At 34.4% G+C, this 16758-nt stretch overlaps 1 pseudogene across 1 annotated transcript in view; it reads left to right on the top strand.

The window, feature by feature from the left end:
- LOC150109007 (BDNF/NT-3 growth factors receptor-like) overlaps positions 1-16758 on the top strand; it is a 233062-nt pseudogene that overhangs the window by 68803 nt on the left and 147501 nt on the right. Inside the window, exon 2 of the transcript XR_016549163.1 lies at positions 2942-3091. The product of XR_016549163.1 is annotated as a BDNF/NT-3 growth factors receptor-like (transcript). The remainder of the gene's footprint in view (positions 1-2941; positions 3092-16758) is intronic.

Raw genomic sequence — 16758 nt, 5'->3', positions numbered from 1 at the left:
TCGGTTTTCTGAAAGGGGCAACCGAAGAACCACGATACCCGCTAACAACTGGGAAAAACTTCAGAATATGAATTCAAAATTAACTGCTGATTTAATCTTTCATTTTAAGTTTGCCGCATACTATAATAGAAAAATTAAATTAAGGCAATATAAGAGAAAAATAACCGAATGCCATAGAAAAGTGCAAACGGATTATCCTAACCATAACGAGAACTTGAAAGATTACACTGATCAATCAATGGCTTATTCATCTCACATAAGTGGTCTGTTTTTCTTCGACTAAAACTAAAAGCATTATCTCTCAGTGAAGATCAACTAAGTGGGAAAGCATTAAGAGGATTTCTATCCACCTAGCGAGGATCAGAGATGATCGCCATAGCAACGGCAGTAATACATCGTTACGTGCAACTACTACTTCTTTCTTTAGTTCTAAGTATCTATAACATCTTCAGACTGTTGCATTCGCAAACAGGGATCATCTACTAGTCTTCTTGGCAGTAAACAATTAGCAAATTTTAAGCAACAGCCAGATTGTATGAATTAGCTTAAATATAAACAATATTGATAATCTGTTTCTAGGTGAAAGTATCCACTGTTCGATTTAATCGAGCAGTGGATACTGTCATCTATCTACTTAAGGTCTACAGGTGCAAAATTCTACTAATAGAAAAATTTGGAGATTACACGTGAATTTTACAACACTGAACAATATTAGTACTTTTGAAGAAATACGTAACCGCAAGATCCTCTGACGACCGAAGTTCAAGATCTTATAATGAAAATATAATTGATTGACTAAAGTTTTGCAGTTCAGGGCGAAAACATTCAGGCAACCATTAAAGGAAGTGGCAATCGTTGCCTAATAAACTATTAAGAACCATATTTCATTCGGAAGACCTGTTGATTTAGGATTACACCACTAGTGCTAACTTAATGAACCTATCTTATTATGTCTGTTAAGGTGTATTCTTTAACCAATATGTGTTTTAAGCGAGAGATATAATTTCGGGAGGAAAGGAACTACGCTATCTCCATTGAACACCAACTAACTCACTTGGCGTTGATATGTCTTTCGACTGAAAGTGAGTTAAATGATTCTCGTTCTTCCGAAATGTTTTGCAGAGGTGTAGGAAAGAATTCTCCTGAATAATAAAGCTGTATTTCTGTCGGAATACATTATTCCACGAATTCAGACAAAGAATTCTGCCCTAGATGGAATCCATTCTAAGCTGATTTGGATCTCTCTTTTTTCCCTTCGCCAAAGAAAACTTTTACATTACTTGATTTTTCCCATCATTAAAATAAGCATGCATTTCATTCAACTCGCTTTACGTTGCGTTTGTTTAAACATACACACACATCGTTATTTATAAACCTGCATAGCTTGTTATATCCGGCAGAAATGAGTCCTTATATTGATACAATTAAACACAGTTACTGTATACGCAGAGAAACATTGCAATTTCTAGACTGACAATCATCATTTCTAATTTCTGACCTTATCGATTTTCTACCGATTTAAAACTTCGATTTCACTAATACAAATGCATATTTACTTAGTACAAAACAACAAGGACGAATTATGAGATTGGTTATTGGATATCTAAATAATATAGAATACACTTTTATATAAAGGGGAAATTCTGAACTAATATACTTCATCACTTGTATTTCAAAGTCCTGATATGTATCCTCAGTGGACTGAAGGCACTTAGGTTTATATGGATTTAAGCCTCACTAAGTTATGAAGCTTATCTTAGCTTAGGTTGCAACTCGCAGACCCATTTTTAAATATATTAAAATTTTCTTTCTTTCTTTTTTCCATAACAGAAAACTCCTTCTCTAGAGACCAAAGACTTGTGTACAGGTGATTGCTTCTATTTAGAAGAATATCATGTTTGTTTTACATTGTTTTTTTTTTCAATCTTATGCATTTCGATTGCAAACATTCCACTGCGTCCAGCAAAAATAAGTATCGATCCAAGTAACAGATTGTCAAATTTGTTTTCTTCAATCAACACATTATTTATTTTGGTGATGATTATTCAATTTAGTGAACAGCGTCGGAATTAGTCATGGAGTTTACCCCTTATTCCGAATTGGTGCAGCGTTTATGCCATATTTCATGATCTATTGTGTGGATGCCTTTGATAAAATTACTGCGCATGGTTTGGTGCCCTTATTCAGTGCTCGTTGGTGCTTTCTGTAAAGGACTCTTAGATGTTTCCAAGATGTATCCCTTTCTTGAAAGCATACTGCTATTGGCTATTATGCGAATCTTTCCTCGCTTAACATTCCAATCCGTTACAATATTCCAAAATCAATTTTTTTTTAAAAAAAAGACTATTTTCTGATTATTGCATCCAATTATTACACTAATCTGTGGCAGTCAAATTGTTTTAGGCTGGACAAATGTAAACTTGGAAATGTTTCATAAACTGGATTTCATAAACAGTATATTAAAGAAAACCCGAAGCATACATAATTCTCAATTATAATATTTAAAAATTTTGCACAAAAGTTCCTTCTCCGTTTATCAGATAGCTGGCACAATGCAACCTGTTTGCTTTTAAAAGTTAGAAGTCCAATTATTCTGCGACTATATTACAGTATAATTAAACAGAATTATTTAATATTTACGATAATATACTCCTAATGGGGTGGTTCCCAAACTGTGCGTTTGGGAATAGTTTTTTTTTTTTTTTTTTTTCAAACGACTACTACGTTTTTAGAACACAAATACTTAATAAGTAGTTTGGACCTAACTGCTTATTAAACGGAACTCTTAGGTAATTATTTTAGCCTCGGGGCGCTGCGACAAATTACTGAGTCACTAAGAGCGGCTTGAAGAGAAAGCTGGGAATTTCTGTATTAGAGGTTTTCAAGATGTATCCTTTTCTAGAAAGCATACTGATTATTACCGTTTCTGGTTATTTTACAGATGTGGATGAATGCGCCTTGGACCGATTTTTATGTGGAAAAGAAGCAGGATGCCATAATACTATTGGTTCCTATGTGTGTATATGCGCTCTTGACATGAAACCAGTGGGTCCTAACAATAGTTGTCAGAGGGATCTGCATGTGACCGCAGGTAAGTACTAAAGAACTGGTTGTTTCCAAATACATTCTTACAGAAATTAAATTAAAAGGGCCTTATTATCATATTGAAATGACAAAAAGAATTAAATAAAGATAAATAAATATTAATAACACTGATATGCATGATATTTTCGTATTCATGCAAGCCTCGAAAATGTACAGAAAGCATAATATACTTCGACTCATCAGAATGATTATATGGATGGATCTTTCACCAAAGGCCAGGAAAATGCATAAATTTTCTTCCCAATTTCATGATTAAATTATCATTAATACCCCACAAAGACTGGAAAGTACCTTTCTAACATTAATACACAGAATCACTGAGTGTGACATTGAAAGAAATCTATCGGAGAAAAGGCGAAAAATATTTCCCCAAACATTCAATTTTTAATGGTCTTTCTTTCAGACAAAACGAAAGAAGTAAATTATAGTCAGACGAATAGGACCTAATTCATCAGAGAACGCACCGACGAAAATAATGAGATATCAAATTTTAAAAGAAGCATCCACAAACGTTCTGTCCGTCCTTTTCAATACAGCAACTCTATACATCTCCACATTAGAAATTTAAAACAAAAAAGGTCTTAGAACATTTCTAAAGTATTTTTGAAAGCCATTCTTCTTATAAAAAATTAAACAACAAAAAATTTAATATTTGAGGAGGAAAGAGTGCATGATAAATATATATAAAATAAAATATCAACTGGTGATCAAAAGGTACGTTTCCCTTCTGAAATGTTTTCTGTTTTCCTCAGAGGCTCGCGCAAATATTTTATTCACAAGCAGGGATTGTTTTCCTCAGAGATGGGATTTAGAGGATTTCCTCAGAGATGGGAAGTTAGCTGTTGCTAACTCCTATCAGAGGGTGTATTCTGTGTTCGGTAGAAACAGTGCGAAAGCTCAAACTATTGGATGGAGAAAAATGCGCTAACTTAAGGGTGCTTTCGTATGAGCAACTACAGTTCGGTCATCTTGTTTTTCGATGTATAACTCTTCTCAGGCTAATATGTCCCCTTGTTCATTCTTTATGGCTGATAGATCTTCCAAATAAAAATACTCCCTCATATTCCGCATAAGAATTTATTCTATAAATACTATTATTAATTAATATTATTATTATTATCACATGACATTTCCAAGGAGTCCAAAGACTCATCGAGGGAGGGCACATACGCTACAACACTCCGTCTCCACCAACTACAAGGAACAGCAACTACCAACATCATCTACACCAACGCCATCTACCGCCCACTACTAGTGTTTTCACAGACAATCACAAACATCCATGCCCACGGCGGGATTCGAACTGGCTGGAGAGCAGATACACTAACCACTAGGCCAACCAGGCCGGCAATGTTAAATATGTATCATTATGCTAAGTTATATGTTAAGTATGTATCATTAATCAACAGAGTTTGTTTAATACAATTTACTTCAGTAGCAGAACATCTAACATCCTGAATGTTTTTTCCATCAGCAAGACAAGAGCCTTCTCTCTCTCTCTCTGATTAACCAATTATTTTAACGTTTGGTACTCTAACAATCACTCGAAGTGGTATATTAATTAAGCTTTTCTACTTACAGAACTTGTGGTGTTAACGAAAGCAATCATGAAGGTATTTGACAATCATTTTAAAGTTTATACTCGACTGATGGCAGAGAAAATAAACCTTGTTTTCTTTGAAATTTCATGCAAGTTGCATAAAGAAGCATAAAAATATGTTTTCTGATCATTAAAGTTGAGGTCCAATAATGTTTTCATTATATTGTAAAAACTAAGTTTACTCTGAAATTCCTAATATTTTCAGAGTTGAGTTGGTTGATGATAGCCCTACTGAAGTTTGTCCACGTCAAACATTTCATTTCAAAACAGATCTTATTGCTAGATATTTAAGTAGCTGCTTCTACAATGGTCTGGTTTGCTTACCTTAGCCACGAGTTAATTAAGAAACGGAAGATTTCAAAACTGAAATGTTACAGCCAACTGGTCAGTGTTCAATCTAAAAACGTATGAAGGATTTTTATATAAAAACACTGATCGACCACTAGTTAAAAAAAAAAGAGGAAAAAATAATTTTTTTCAGCATCGCTTTACAAAACTGGTTTGATAACGGAAAACATCACAGAAGGAAAAATGTTTCTATTTACCACTAGATGATATTCTGATAACCGTTTGATTTTATTTCATACCTTAAGTATCGTTTGATTTTTCCTCCATCTTTGAAATTCAACTTTTATATTCGAACTGGATTTTAAAACAAATGAAAACGGACATAGTTCTTAAAAATGCGAAGAATGCTCGCCATCTTATGTTCGTTGGTTTTAAGAATTCTAATGCAGCATTAATTTAGTTAATGTAGTTTGAACAGCATAAATCAGAACAACAAAAGGATTCATAGTTGAATATATAGATCCCTTCATTTTAAAGTTTCAATTTTCAATTATTTCAATTCATCTATAATGGATTAACCATAAAACGTTTTGCCACGAATATGAATGAAAGTAGCAAATATGTGTTTCATGAATTAACAAAAGAACGATCAGCTCATTCGTCTCAAATTAGAATAATGTTAATTCTATAATTTAACTAAAAACCATTCTTTGAGAAAAGAAAATGGGTTTTGTTAATCCAGTGACGAAATGAGCTGAAGGAAGATATCAAAATAGTGCGGTATAAAGAGATTAAGTGAAGCCTAATGAACATCTGCTGTGAAAAACCAACTCTTGCGATAAGGATAGGTTCGTGCGGATTTTTCAGTCATTTTATTCCCATGAAGTGCTTCTTTACGTTACTTGAGTGTCGCATATTGACGCAGTTCCTAGTAGCAGTGACTAACTAATAAGTATAACCTGTTTGCCTTACACTGCTTTCAAAATATGAATTTTTATCTGGCTTTACTAAACCAATACAACATTTTTAAGTTGTCCGTAAAATTTTAAAAGGAACTGATTTTTGAAGCCCTTTGTTTAACTAAAACGAAAACGCGGTGCACTTCTGTACAATACAGGATTGTGACTGCCTTTGCGTTTTTTGTTAGAAAAATTTAACCCACTTAAGCAGCCGCATCATATCTTAGAATAAACAATTTTTTTTAATTCGGAAAATAGTTAAACAATAATTAAAAATGGTATTTTAATTGCAGTCCAGTCTTGAATAGTAAACATTCATAATCAAAACAATTGTTCTGTTTTTCCTCATTTTGTCATTAAAATTATCGTATTGATTAATATTTTAAGAGGATCTAAAGACAAAATTTCATTAAATTTCATCTTGAAGAGAGAAAAATTATTATTTTAATTTTCAAACTGAACACAAATCCTCAGAAACTTCATGGTAAAGCGATGGCTCTAATAAGGTTGATCCCGGTAATCCCAAATTATCTGTTCAGGCGAAGAACTATATCCTCCACGAAGTGTTGCTGACTCGATTATAGCAGAAATAGGAAGTTATAAGTATCCCAGATGGAAGGTTGCAACAATAGCCAGCACTTTATAAAACTGGAACGCTGGGTGAGTGAAACAGTTATGAAGATTATCTTAACGGTATCAGAAACTTGGTCAAGATGCTCTAACGCAAAAAAATGGGAACTGTTATATTAATTGTCCCAAGATAAGCTGTTTTGATAAGATTAAAACAATAAAAGAGAAAAGAACTTAAAAAAAATGGAGCTCAGAGTCGCGGAGAGATAAAAAGACCCCGTTCTGGGGGTCGGCAAGCGAAATTATTGCATCAAAATTGTCATTTTTTATGCAGTTCCCATCAACCTACGAGGGATTTTTATATAAACGTATAGTACATTCGTACCGTGTATGGGCTAAGTGTTTCTTTCTATTTTTTATTATTTTTATATATATTTTTGTATGTTTATTGATTTTTATAAAATCCACAAACCCCACTCTAAAAACCAACATGGAATTTTTTTTCAAGCCACTTCAGGCCGAAACACTAATGAGCGAAGCAGTGACATTGGGCGATGAAATTTATGTCCTGCCTAAAGACAATCACAAGCATACCTGCCCAAAGGGGGGAGCCTGTTGGCTGTGGGTGCCACTGAAGTATAATTATGGCTAAAAACAACTAGTGAGCTGGTAAATCCGAGTGCAACATCTGACACAGAAGAGTTTCAAGGAGATAGAATATGAGGTAATAGGAAAACGTGACAGATCAAATGGAAAACAGTGAGAATACGATATTATTGGCAGTAAATCATCTTTAAGTATTGTAGAAATGCAGCTATTAGTAACATCTTCCAAGTTCAGAGCAGGTATACTCATTTCTACTATATATAGAAAAGGCAGCGGGGAAAGCGTTAAGATGATAACAAAGTGACCACAAAATAACAAATGAATATTCCGAAACCAATGAAACTTTATTAAGCTTATTCCGGAGCAGATATTGACATCGAACATAATCTAGTCATAATTTAAGATTCAAGCAGCTAACTGAAACCTCCAAAAGGAAAGTCAATGATATGAATTAACTAAAAATTACAACTGAGAAAATAAATATGGATCTATTGGAGATGACGAATTGAAACAGTAATCAGAAGGAAAATCTTTAAGAAATGAAGTTATTAAGGCAGTGTACCAAACAGAAGAGAAATGCCTGGAAAAAGTAAAAAAGAAAGCCTAGAAAACTTTGAGTGAGAAAGGATATAAATACTTGAGAATAAAAGGAAAAACAAATAATATTACAAGAGTAATCAGGAATGTATAAGATTAAGGAACAGAATTACTTCAGAGTGCAGATGACTGAAAGAAAACTAGATGCAGGGGACACTAAAAATGTAATGAGAGAAGATAAAACAGACACTTCAGATTAATAAAGAAAATGAAATGTCGTGGAAAAACTAGAAACACTGTGAATAGTGAAGCTGATGTTCTTTTCTTGATCGATAGATACAGAAAAAAACAGGTGCAGACAGCATTTGAAGGAACTATACAATAGGCGGGATTTACACATTAATGTGTTAGGGGAAAAAAAGATGGTGCAAGCGAATAGAAAGGATCTAATTTTCTAAGAGAAGAATTTAAAACACACTTCACCAGCTACGCAATCGAAAAGCACCGATTTATACATTCATATAGTCTGGAAAAAACAGATGGTGCAAGAGAATGAAGAGGACCTAATATTCTACTAGAAGAATTTAACAAAGCACTTCACGAGCTAAGCAATAGAAACGCACCAGGTTAAGATTATATAAGAGCAGAGCTGATAAAGGAAGCTTGCGATAAAATCTGGCTAAAAAAGTGTAATAACGTTAGTACCAAAGAGAGCTAATGATACGGATTATAAAAGTATCCCATAATTAATCTATTGTCACATGCTTCACAACCACATCTCAGAGTAGTGCAAAACAGAATACCAAGTAAAAATGACTGGAAACTAAGTGAAGACTAAGTCGATTCAGAAAAAAAAATCTCTCATAAATTTAGGGAATCAATCCTTGTCAGAATAAATCATTGAAAAAAATGGCTGGATGTAGAGAAGAACATGTAGCATTTGTAGAACATGTAAAATTTCCAATTCGTCGATTTGGAAATTTGACCGATTTCATTTGACCGAAATATCATATATGATTCAGAACATACAACCACATTTGGAAGAATTGGGAATTCTGAAATTGTTAAAATATAGGGGATTCAGGCAGGGATGCTCCCGATCTTCACTTGTTTGTAACATAGACATTCGAAATAAAGATTGAAAGTAAGTGATGTATTCATAGATGTCATAATATATCCTGGATTCAATTTGCTGTACTGATTACGAAATAGAACACTGTATACATGTTATGGACATTTTTCTCAAAATATAATACAATTATAAACACTGGCAAAACCAGTCTTGATCACGAAGAGAAACCAAATATTTTGCTCCATGACGTAGCAATAAACTAAGTTAATTATCTAGGGCAGGGATTCTCAATCTATGGTACGCGTACCACTAGTGGTACGTGAGCCACTGCCGGGTGGTACGAAAACAGAGTATAAAATAAAAGGGTAAATTAACATATTTTTTTACTAGCAACATGAGAATTAAAAATGTATGCACAAATATTTAACAGTTCTACTTAAAATATTTCATGCAACTAAATGAAAACAATTAGATTTTACATGATCACTAAAACCTTTTGTATAATAATATACAAAAAATTAATACGGAAATTCAATTTGCATTTAATAAGTATTAATCAAATGACAATGACAGAAAGTAACTCGAATATATTTGATCGGACAACAATGGGAAAGAGTTTGTCCGTTGTCGTTTGTTTAGCCGCGAGCCACAGTTACAGTTAAGAAAGTAGTGGTGTTAGATTATTGTCTTTGAATGTGAGATTTTATTTGTGAAATTGTCATATTTATATGTAGTTTGTGTCAGAGGATAGAAACCGGAACATGAATAAGTGGTTGACGAGCGGGTCCTCAAAACGATCGAAGGGAGAAATGAGTGTAAGAAGAGGAAACAATTCTTCTCTGCCAGAAGCCACACTTCGAATCCTAATTAACCGACGGAGGACATCGTTGTACAAGAATACAACAAAAAATCCCCGTGCAGCACATCGTAAATATAATCTTAGTTATTTATCATATGGTTTCAATTGGAGAAGAAACCGCACTTGTTCCCCAGTGTGTAATTTGCAAACCTTTGGAATAGTTCCAGAGAAAACTGTCCGATTTATCAGCAAAGAAAAAACAAATATCCTATTTTCAGGATTTAACACGAAGGTTCTGGAGGCATCTTATGAAGTCAGTTTAAAATAGCTAAGGAAGGAAAACCTCACACGATCGGAGAGTCATTAAGTATTACCAGCAGCTACAGATATGGTTAGAATAATTTGGGGGGAAAAGGCAGCAAAACAATTTGTCTTCAAATGTTAAGGAGCAGTTAATAGAAAAAGTTCAGGCTAGTAAATATAATTGGAATATAACTGAAATATAATTATAATATAATTTTCATCCATACAATTGGATGAAATACTGACAATACCAGCATGGTCCATCTTCTTACGTATATAAGATTTATAGATGGGAAAACAGTGAAGGAAGAGTTCTTGTTTTGTGAACCACTGCCTGCTCGAACAACCTCAAATGAAATATTTTCAAAATTAGACCAATTTATGAAACTGAATGAGTTGTAGAATGGAATAAATGTTTGTTCTGATGGAGCAGGTGCAATGGTTGGGAAACACAGTGGCGTTGTTGCAAAAATTAAAGAAGTAGCTCCACAAGCAAATTTGTACATTGTAGCAATCATCGCAAGGCTTTAGCCGCAAGAAATAAAATTTCTTGAATGAAAATGTGAGAATTGTTAACTTCATTAAGTCCAGAGCTATGAATTCACGACTATCTTCCATTTTGTGCAATGAAATGGGTGCTGAACATGATTCTCTTTTACTTCACACCAAAGTTAAATGGCTGTCGAGGGGCAATGTACTGAGCCGCCTGTTTAAACTTCGTTCAGAAGTGCAGATTTTTCTCTCTGACAAATCCTCAGACTCAGACTTGAATTATTTCGCTGATGAACTGTGGCTTGCCCGGTTGGCTTACCCGGCAGATTTATTTTGCCACCTCAACTAGCTGAACACGAGCTTGCAGGGTGACGTACTTCCTTATTCTTGGTACAGGATAAAACTGCGGCTCTTAGGAAAAAACTTGGCTTCATCATTAAAGAAATTGATACTGGAAACACGTGTTCTTTTCCATTGTTGAATGTTTTCTTAACTGAGAATGAAATTCTTCTTCATAGTGAACTGGCAGTGAATATAAAGAAGCATCTTGGGAGTTCAATCACAGATTTCAAGGAATACTTCCCTGAAAACACAGCTTCAGAATTTTGGATTAGAGAGCCGTTTTCCATTGATGACACCTTAGCAGAAACGTTAATTTCTTCCGAGAAAGATGAACTGATCGAGCTCTCCTGCGACGGAAGTCTCAGGCAAACGATCAAGAGGATGGATTTAACAGACTTCTGGTTGGCAAAACGAAATGAACATCCAATGATCTCCGAAAAAGCTGTAAAATTTCTGTTGGGGTTTGCAACTGCGTACCATTGTGAATGTGCGTTTTATTCTCTCATTTATATCAAAAACAAGTCTGCGCGGTTAGCCTAGTGGCTATGCGCTTCGCAACCATATGCCTGGGGAAGGAGTGTCTTAGGTTCGATTCCCGTCGACGACGTGAGGAGCTTAAGGATCTTCCTCAGCCATAGCCAAGTTAGCCGGTCTTGGGCGTGAACAGCAGATAGCTGGTAAACCCCCAGATAGCTGGGAAAACCCCCAGTCTATCTGGGGGTTTTTATCCCGCAAGCAGGCAAACCGGCTCCGTGAACACACATTGATACAGTCAGGAATACTTAAGACAATCTCTCCAGCCATAGGTCTGAATTGTCAGCTATGCCGGTCCCGAGCCCGGATAAAAATAGGGGGATTAAGGTGGCGCCGTGCCTTCTCGTAAAAGGGACTCACGGCCGTTGAATCACCATACGAAATGAATGAATGAATCAAAAACAAGTACAGGAATAAGTTGAATGCTGAACTCTTGAACTCGATTTAAGCCTCATTTAGTAATTAATTTGAGTTAATTAACTCAAATTAACCTTCACACTGAAACAAGAATGTGACTTCTGTAATTAAAAAATATGTTACATTTATAGCTTGTACTGGTCGTAAATTTATTTGAGAACTTCAGTACCATTATCAGGAATATGTGTTTGTCAAAATGTGTTTATGTATTCACTCATTATTATTTTAATTTTAAAAAATTGCACATTTTATAGAACAATCCATTGAATAGATTCAAAGAGCATCTGTTTCTCCAATAAATATCTGAATAAAATAATAAATAACTAAACAAATCACTAGTATTGTAAAGAAATGCTTATTTTGCCCCTGGGACCAACAAATCACGCTTTTCCAGAATTAGTTTGATTACTGGTAAATCTAATATTCTGAATTAAATATAGTGGTACGCCACTGGAAAAGGTTGAGAATCCCTGATCTAGGGAATTTGATAACATGGTAGTTAGAAGTGGGGGAAAAAAAAAGACATAACATGTACAGCAAAGGAAGATTTAACAAAGATGAAACATTTATTCTCCACGAACACAAGCGGAAACTACGAAAAAAACATTCATAAAAGCATACGCATGGGCTCGTTGTGCAAGCGAAATGTGGACTTTGTGAAAAAATCAATGAACGGAAATGGGATCGATGAGAAAGTACTACGGTGAATAAGAATGAAAAATAAATATCAATTGGACAGTGGAAAATACAAAAAAAAAGCAGACAAGACATCTAAAGCACGATAAACGATTTTTAGAGGAAAAGTGGTTGGCAAGAGACAATGTGGAAGGTCAAGTCAGAAATTCTGGACCAAACTATATCCGGAAATCAGAAAACCACAGCTACACCTAAATTCACTATTTGGGGTTATAAAGGTAACACATCGTGTCGGCTAATTGCATGTATTCTTCTTCCCGATTTGTCTATTTTGCGCGATAAAAGAAAATCAATTTCCGTAGGGGGACTTCCACCCTGTTAAACTATTCCCTTACACCTTCGTATGAGCCCAACTAACTTATAACTAAATTAACTTATTTTCAATTAAAACGCCCCTATAAACTTTTTCCGCTGGATGAGATTCTGACCCAGGTCTTTCCAACTAAAAGGTATCCTCGATACTGACAGCGCATTCTTTCACGCTCAAGTGAAAAAGAGGCAATGAAAGCGTTGTTTCGGTCAATGACTACCAAAACAAAGACGATCCCTTTAATTACTACTATAGTATATTTTTAATTACAGTGAATAGTTCTTTGGATAACTTATTACAGTTCTTGCGAAAACAATATCGACAGTAGAAAATAAATTCAGCTCTAAAAGCCTGTTAATGTATGTCTCAGCCTTGAATCGGACGTAAGTTCAAGACAACTTGGTAGAAAATGCGTTTCTTATTGTCGTTTTACTACCATTTTTTATTAACAAAATTTGAATTTTTTAAAATTTTCTTTGATTGCCAATTACTGGACCCCGTTTGGAAAATTTTATTAGTATTCGAAATAATAATTCCTTCCATGACTGACGGATTTTAATGAAATGCGATATTCAGAATCACTAATAAAATCTGTCAATTCAAGGAAACAATTTTGCAAAACAAAATTCTTTCTACAATACATATATATACTAAAACGGTTATAGAATTAAGTTATTGCTATAATGAATGCTGTTAAAACAATCCTATTATGAAACGTATTCCTTTTAAGATTGTTTGCCATCATTTCAATTTTTGTTGGATTATGAATCGTAGACCTGAAAGTTTGTTATGTCTAGTTTTGATTTTACTACAGTGACTGACACCAAAACTATAATAGCTCGAGCAAATTAAATATAGATCTTAAATATCAAATTCAATAAATTTCAATCAGCAAGTATACTGTATTAATATAACCTCGTATCTTTTTGTCTCATTTTTGTAAGTAAAGTCATCTGATTGAAACCAAAATGAAATCACATATACATATTCTAAATTTTACTGAACTCCACCCAGCCAAAGCGGAGTTATTTAGATATCTAACTTCGATAATACGCTTGCCCCCTTTGCGCCACTGAGGATTGAAAAGAAAACTGAAATACTCAACAAAGCTTTGAAAGTATTAAGTGGGGAATTTCAATGAATTCTGCCGAGCTCGATTCGTAGAATAACTTGCGTATAGACGGATGTACAAAACTAATCTAAGAAGTGTTGACACATTTTATGAAACATACCTAAAACTGAATCGATCCCACAAATCTAATATATAGAACAAGTTATCATTCGAATTTGTTGAGACACCAGAAAAAAATATTACGAAAATAGTCACGCAAAAGTACTCCGCATAGCAATGCATCTGCTAAGGTTTAAAACATTTAAAACTAATTCAGATTTATTATAAGTAAATGTGCATTAACTACATGTCTTTATTTCTTTGTTTGCGAATCAAAATAAGAAATTCATGACATTATGATGCACGCAAAGTTTGTCCTACCTCTGGCACTGCAATTTGGTATATCACTTCTTTAAAACATGAACCGGAAGGATTGCATTTATTATCTTCCATTCTGGATTTATTAGTTTTGCTGACATTGTAGAGTGTTTGATTCTCTAAATACATCGTAGAGTACGCTTTTCTCTTCAGAGAAACAGAAATTCGAACTACTTTCAATAGATCGTTTCAAAAGCTGTACTGCTTGTATGTTTGCAGTCCACTAAGAACTGAAATCGTAACTTTAACGAAAGAGCATTAAGAAGGTACATGGCGTTGATAAACCATTTTCAAAGATAAACAGCCGTTCAGAATCGTTTAAGCTGAACGATTCTGATAAATGTAACTACTTTTAACAAATCGATTTCTTTTGATTTCAAACTAGTTTTTAGACTTGGCAATAAATGAAAAAAAAACTTCTTTTAGATAAATTGATCAGTATCATGTAACTACGTTTTTACGCTTTCTACAAAAATGGAAATACGAAACTTTGTTTGCTCGAAATTTCTGAATAAGAAACAGAATTAAGTTGATTTTGATCATATTTTCATCGTTTCAACGGTACAGATTGTTAAAGAAATTTCCATTTCGATAAACTTTCCATTTGTACATTATCGTATATAATTAAAAGCTGTTCAATCTGATAGAATGAATCTACTCTCCAATTTAAGACGTTGTATACGCTAAAACCTAAGCACAAAAAATAGTGAATTTAAATACTTGTAATAGCTCAGAAATAAATTAGCATACTCTAATAGTAGGAAATTTACTATATAAAAATTCTTCATAGATTCAGAATTCCCCCTTCCCCTCCTCTCTCTACCAATTTTTTTTAAAATAATATCTTGCTTGGTTCAGCAGGCTTTAAGAAGGCATATTGAAAATATCCTATTTTTACATCTACTCCAAGTCTTCCACCAATTGTGTCAGTTCGAAAGTTCCGATCCACACTCCCTGATACCGAGGGAAGAGGATCTGGGTCTTTGGCATATTAAGATCAGAATCGTCAGTTCATCTCGTGGCAAGCCCGAATGTTAGCCAAATGAAAATACCTAACATGCAAATTAAAACACAAAATGGTCATGCATGGGCTGGTACGATTTAGAAAACAGCTAACTACCTGTGTATCATGATATCTGTTTGCCGATAAATATTCAATTTGCAACATTTATTAGTTCAATACGTAGCAATCGATCGAGACATTTGACAATTTTATATGCGGTCTTAAAATCATCTTCCTTTTTTGTGCAATACTGATGTAAGAAATCATTTTAAATGCCAAATGGATGTGCATTGGAAAGCTGGTCTTCTACCTGATCTTTTAGATTCGCTTTCTTAACACTTTCATTGCCAAGCTGAAAATTGGAATTTCGTGTGGTGGCCAAATTTTTTTTCTTTTTTTTTTATATTTAGTTAGCGGCGTCCATGCGATAACGCGTGATCGGCCGTTTGGTGAGAACTCGCATCGCGTGATCGCGCGATATCGTTCATTGCCAAGCTGAAAATTGGAATTTCGTGTGGTGGCCAAATTTTTTTTATTATTTTATTTAGTTAGCGACGTCCACGCGATAACGCCTGATCGGCCATTTGGTGAGAACTCGCGTCGCGCGATATCGCGTGATTGGCAATGAACATGTTAAAAAACAAATACATCAACACTTAAATGTGGTATTTTATTTATTTATTTATTAAAATTATTGGCAGAAATGGATTTTCAAATAATTGTGTAATATTAAACTGGCTACGTGACCCATAAGATCGAAAATGATAGGTGATTACCTGAGGGGTTTACACTCTGACCAGGAACACTTTGTAGGCATTGCCTACAAAGTGTTCCTGGTGAGATTGTTTTACAGGCTAGTTCATCATTGCTTTCCCCAACTCCTCCTGCCCTCTAATTTTATCCGGGACCGGCACGTGAATACACATGACTGTAATCCATGTGTATTCACCGGGCCGGTTTGCCTGTTCCGGGGGACGAAAAACCAGAATTTCCGGGTGAACAACCCTCAACCTCCTTACGAGACCTGCTAACTCACCTTTCGTCGAAAGAGACCAGATACAGGTCTCGTCGACACCGACGGAATCGAACCCAGGTCCTTCCGACCAAAGGGCTTCGTCTATACTGACTGAACTACGGTGGCTCCAACTTGATCATACTGTCAACAAATTGAACAATGTTACACATTTCTATGATTGTTAGAATTAGAAAAAAAATACATTAGTTATGATGATATCTGTGCTAAATTTATCCACAAAAAAGAGCACATTGAGTGAACGGTTTCAGAATAATAATATTAATTAATATTTCTCTATGATCATTACTGCTGAAAATATACAAAGAACTTCTAGTCTTCTATAAAGCGAAATAAAATTTCTTTATGAACTGCAAAGAATCTAAAGGCTAGATTGCTTCTAAAAAAACATCAAATACATCACAAGTAAAACTTTTGCTTCCGTACAGAAGAGGGAAAAATGTTATTTGAAGAAAGTAATATAGAAAGATTTCTTACTGATGTATGATGTCTGATATGTATGTAAATAAACAAGAAAATGTAGATCATTGTTTCTATTGGTTTCTGTACAGATTTCCTACTAACGTTCAAAAACAAATCTTAATGCTTTTGTTTTCTTTAGCC

Source organism: Typopeltis vanoorti, chromosome 2 (genome assembly GCF_054136105.1).
Source record: "Typopeltis vanoorti isolate ZY-2024b chromosome 2, IOZ_Tvanoo_1.0, whole genome shotgun sequence".
NCBI classification, from domain to species: Eukaryota; Metazoa; Arthropoda; class Arachnida; order Uropygi; family Thelyphonidae; genus Typopeltis; species Typopeltis vanoorti.
This window is presented reverse-complemented; position numbering and strand designations above follow the sequence as displayed.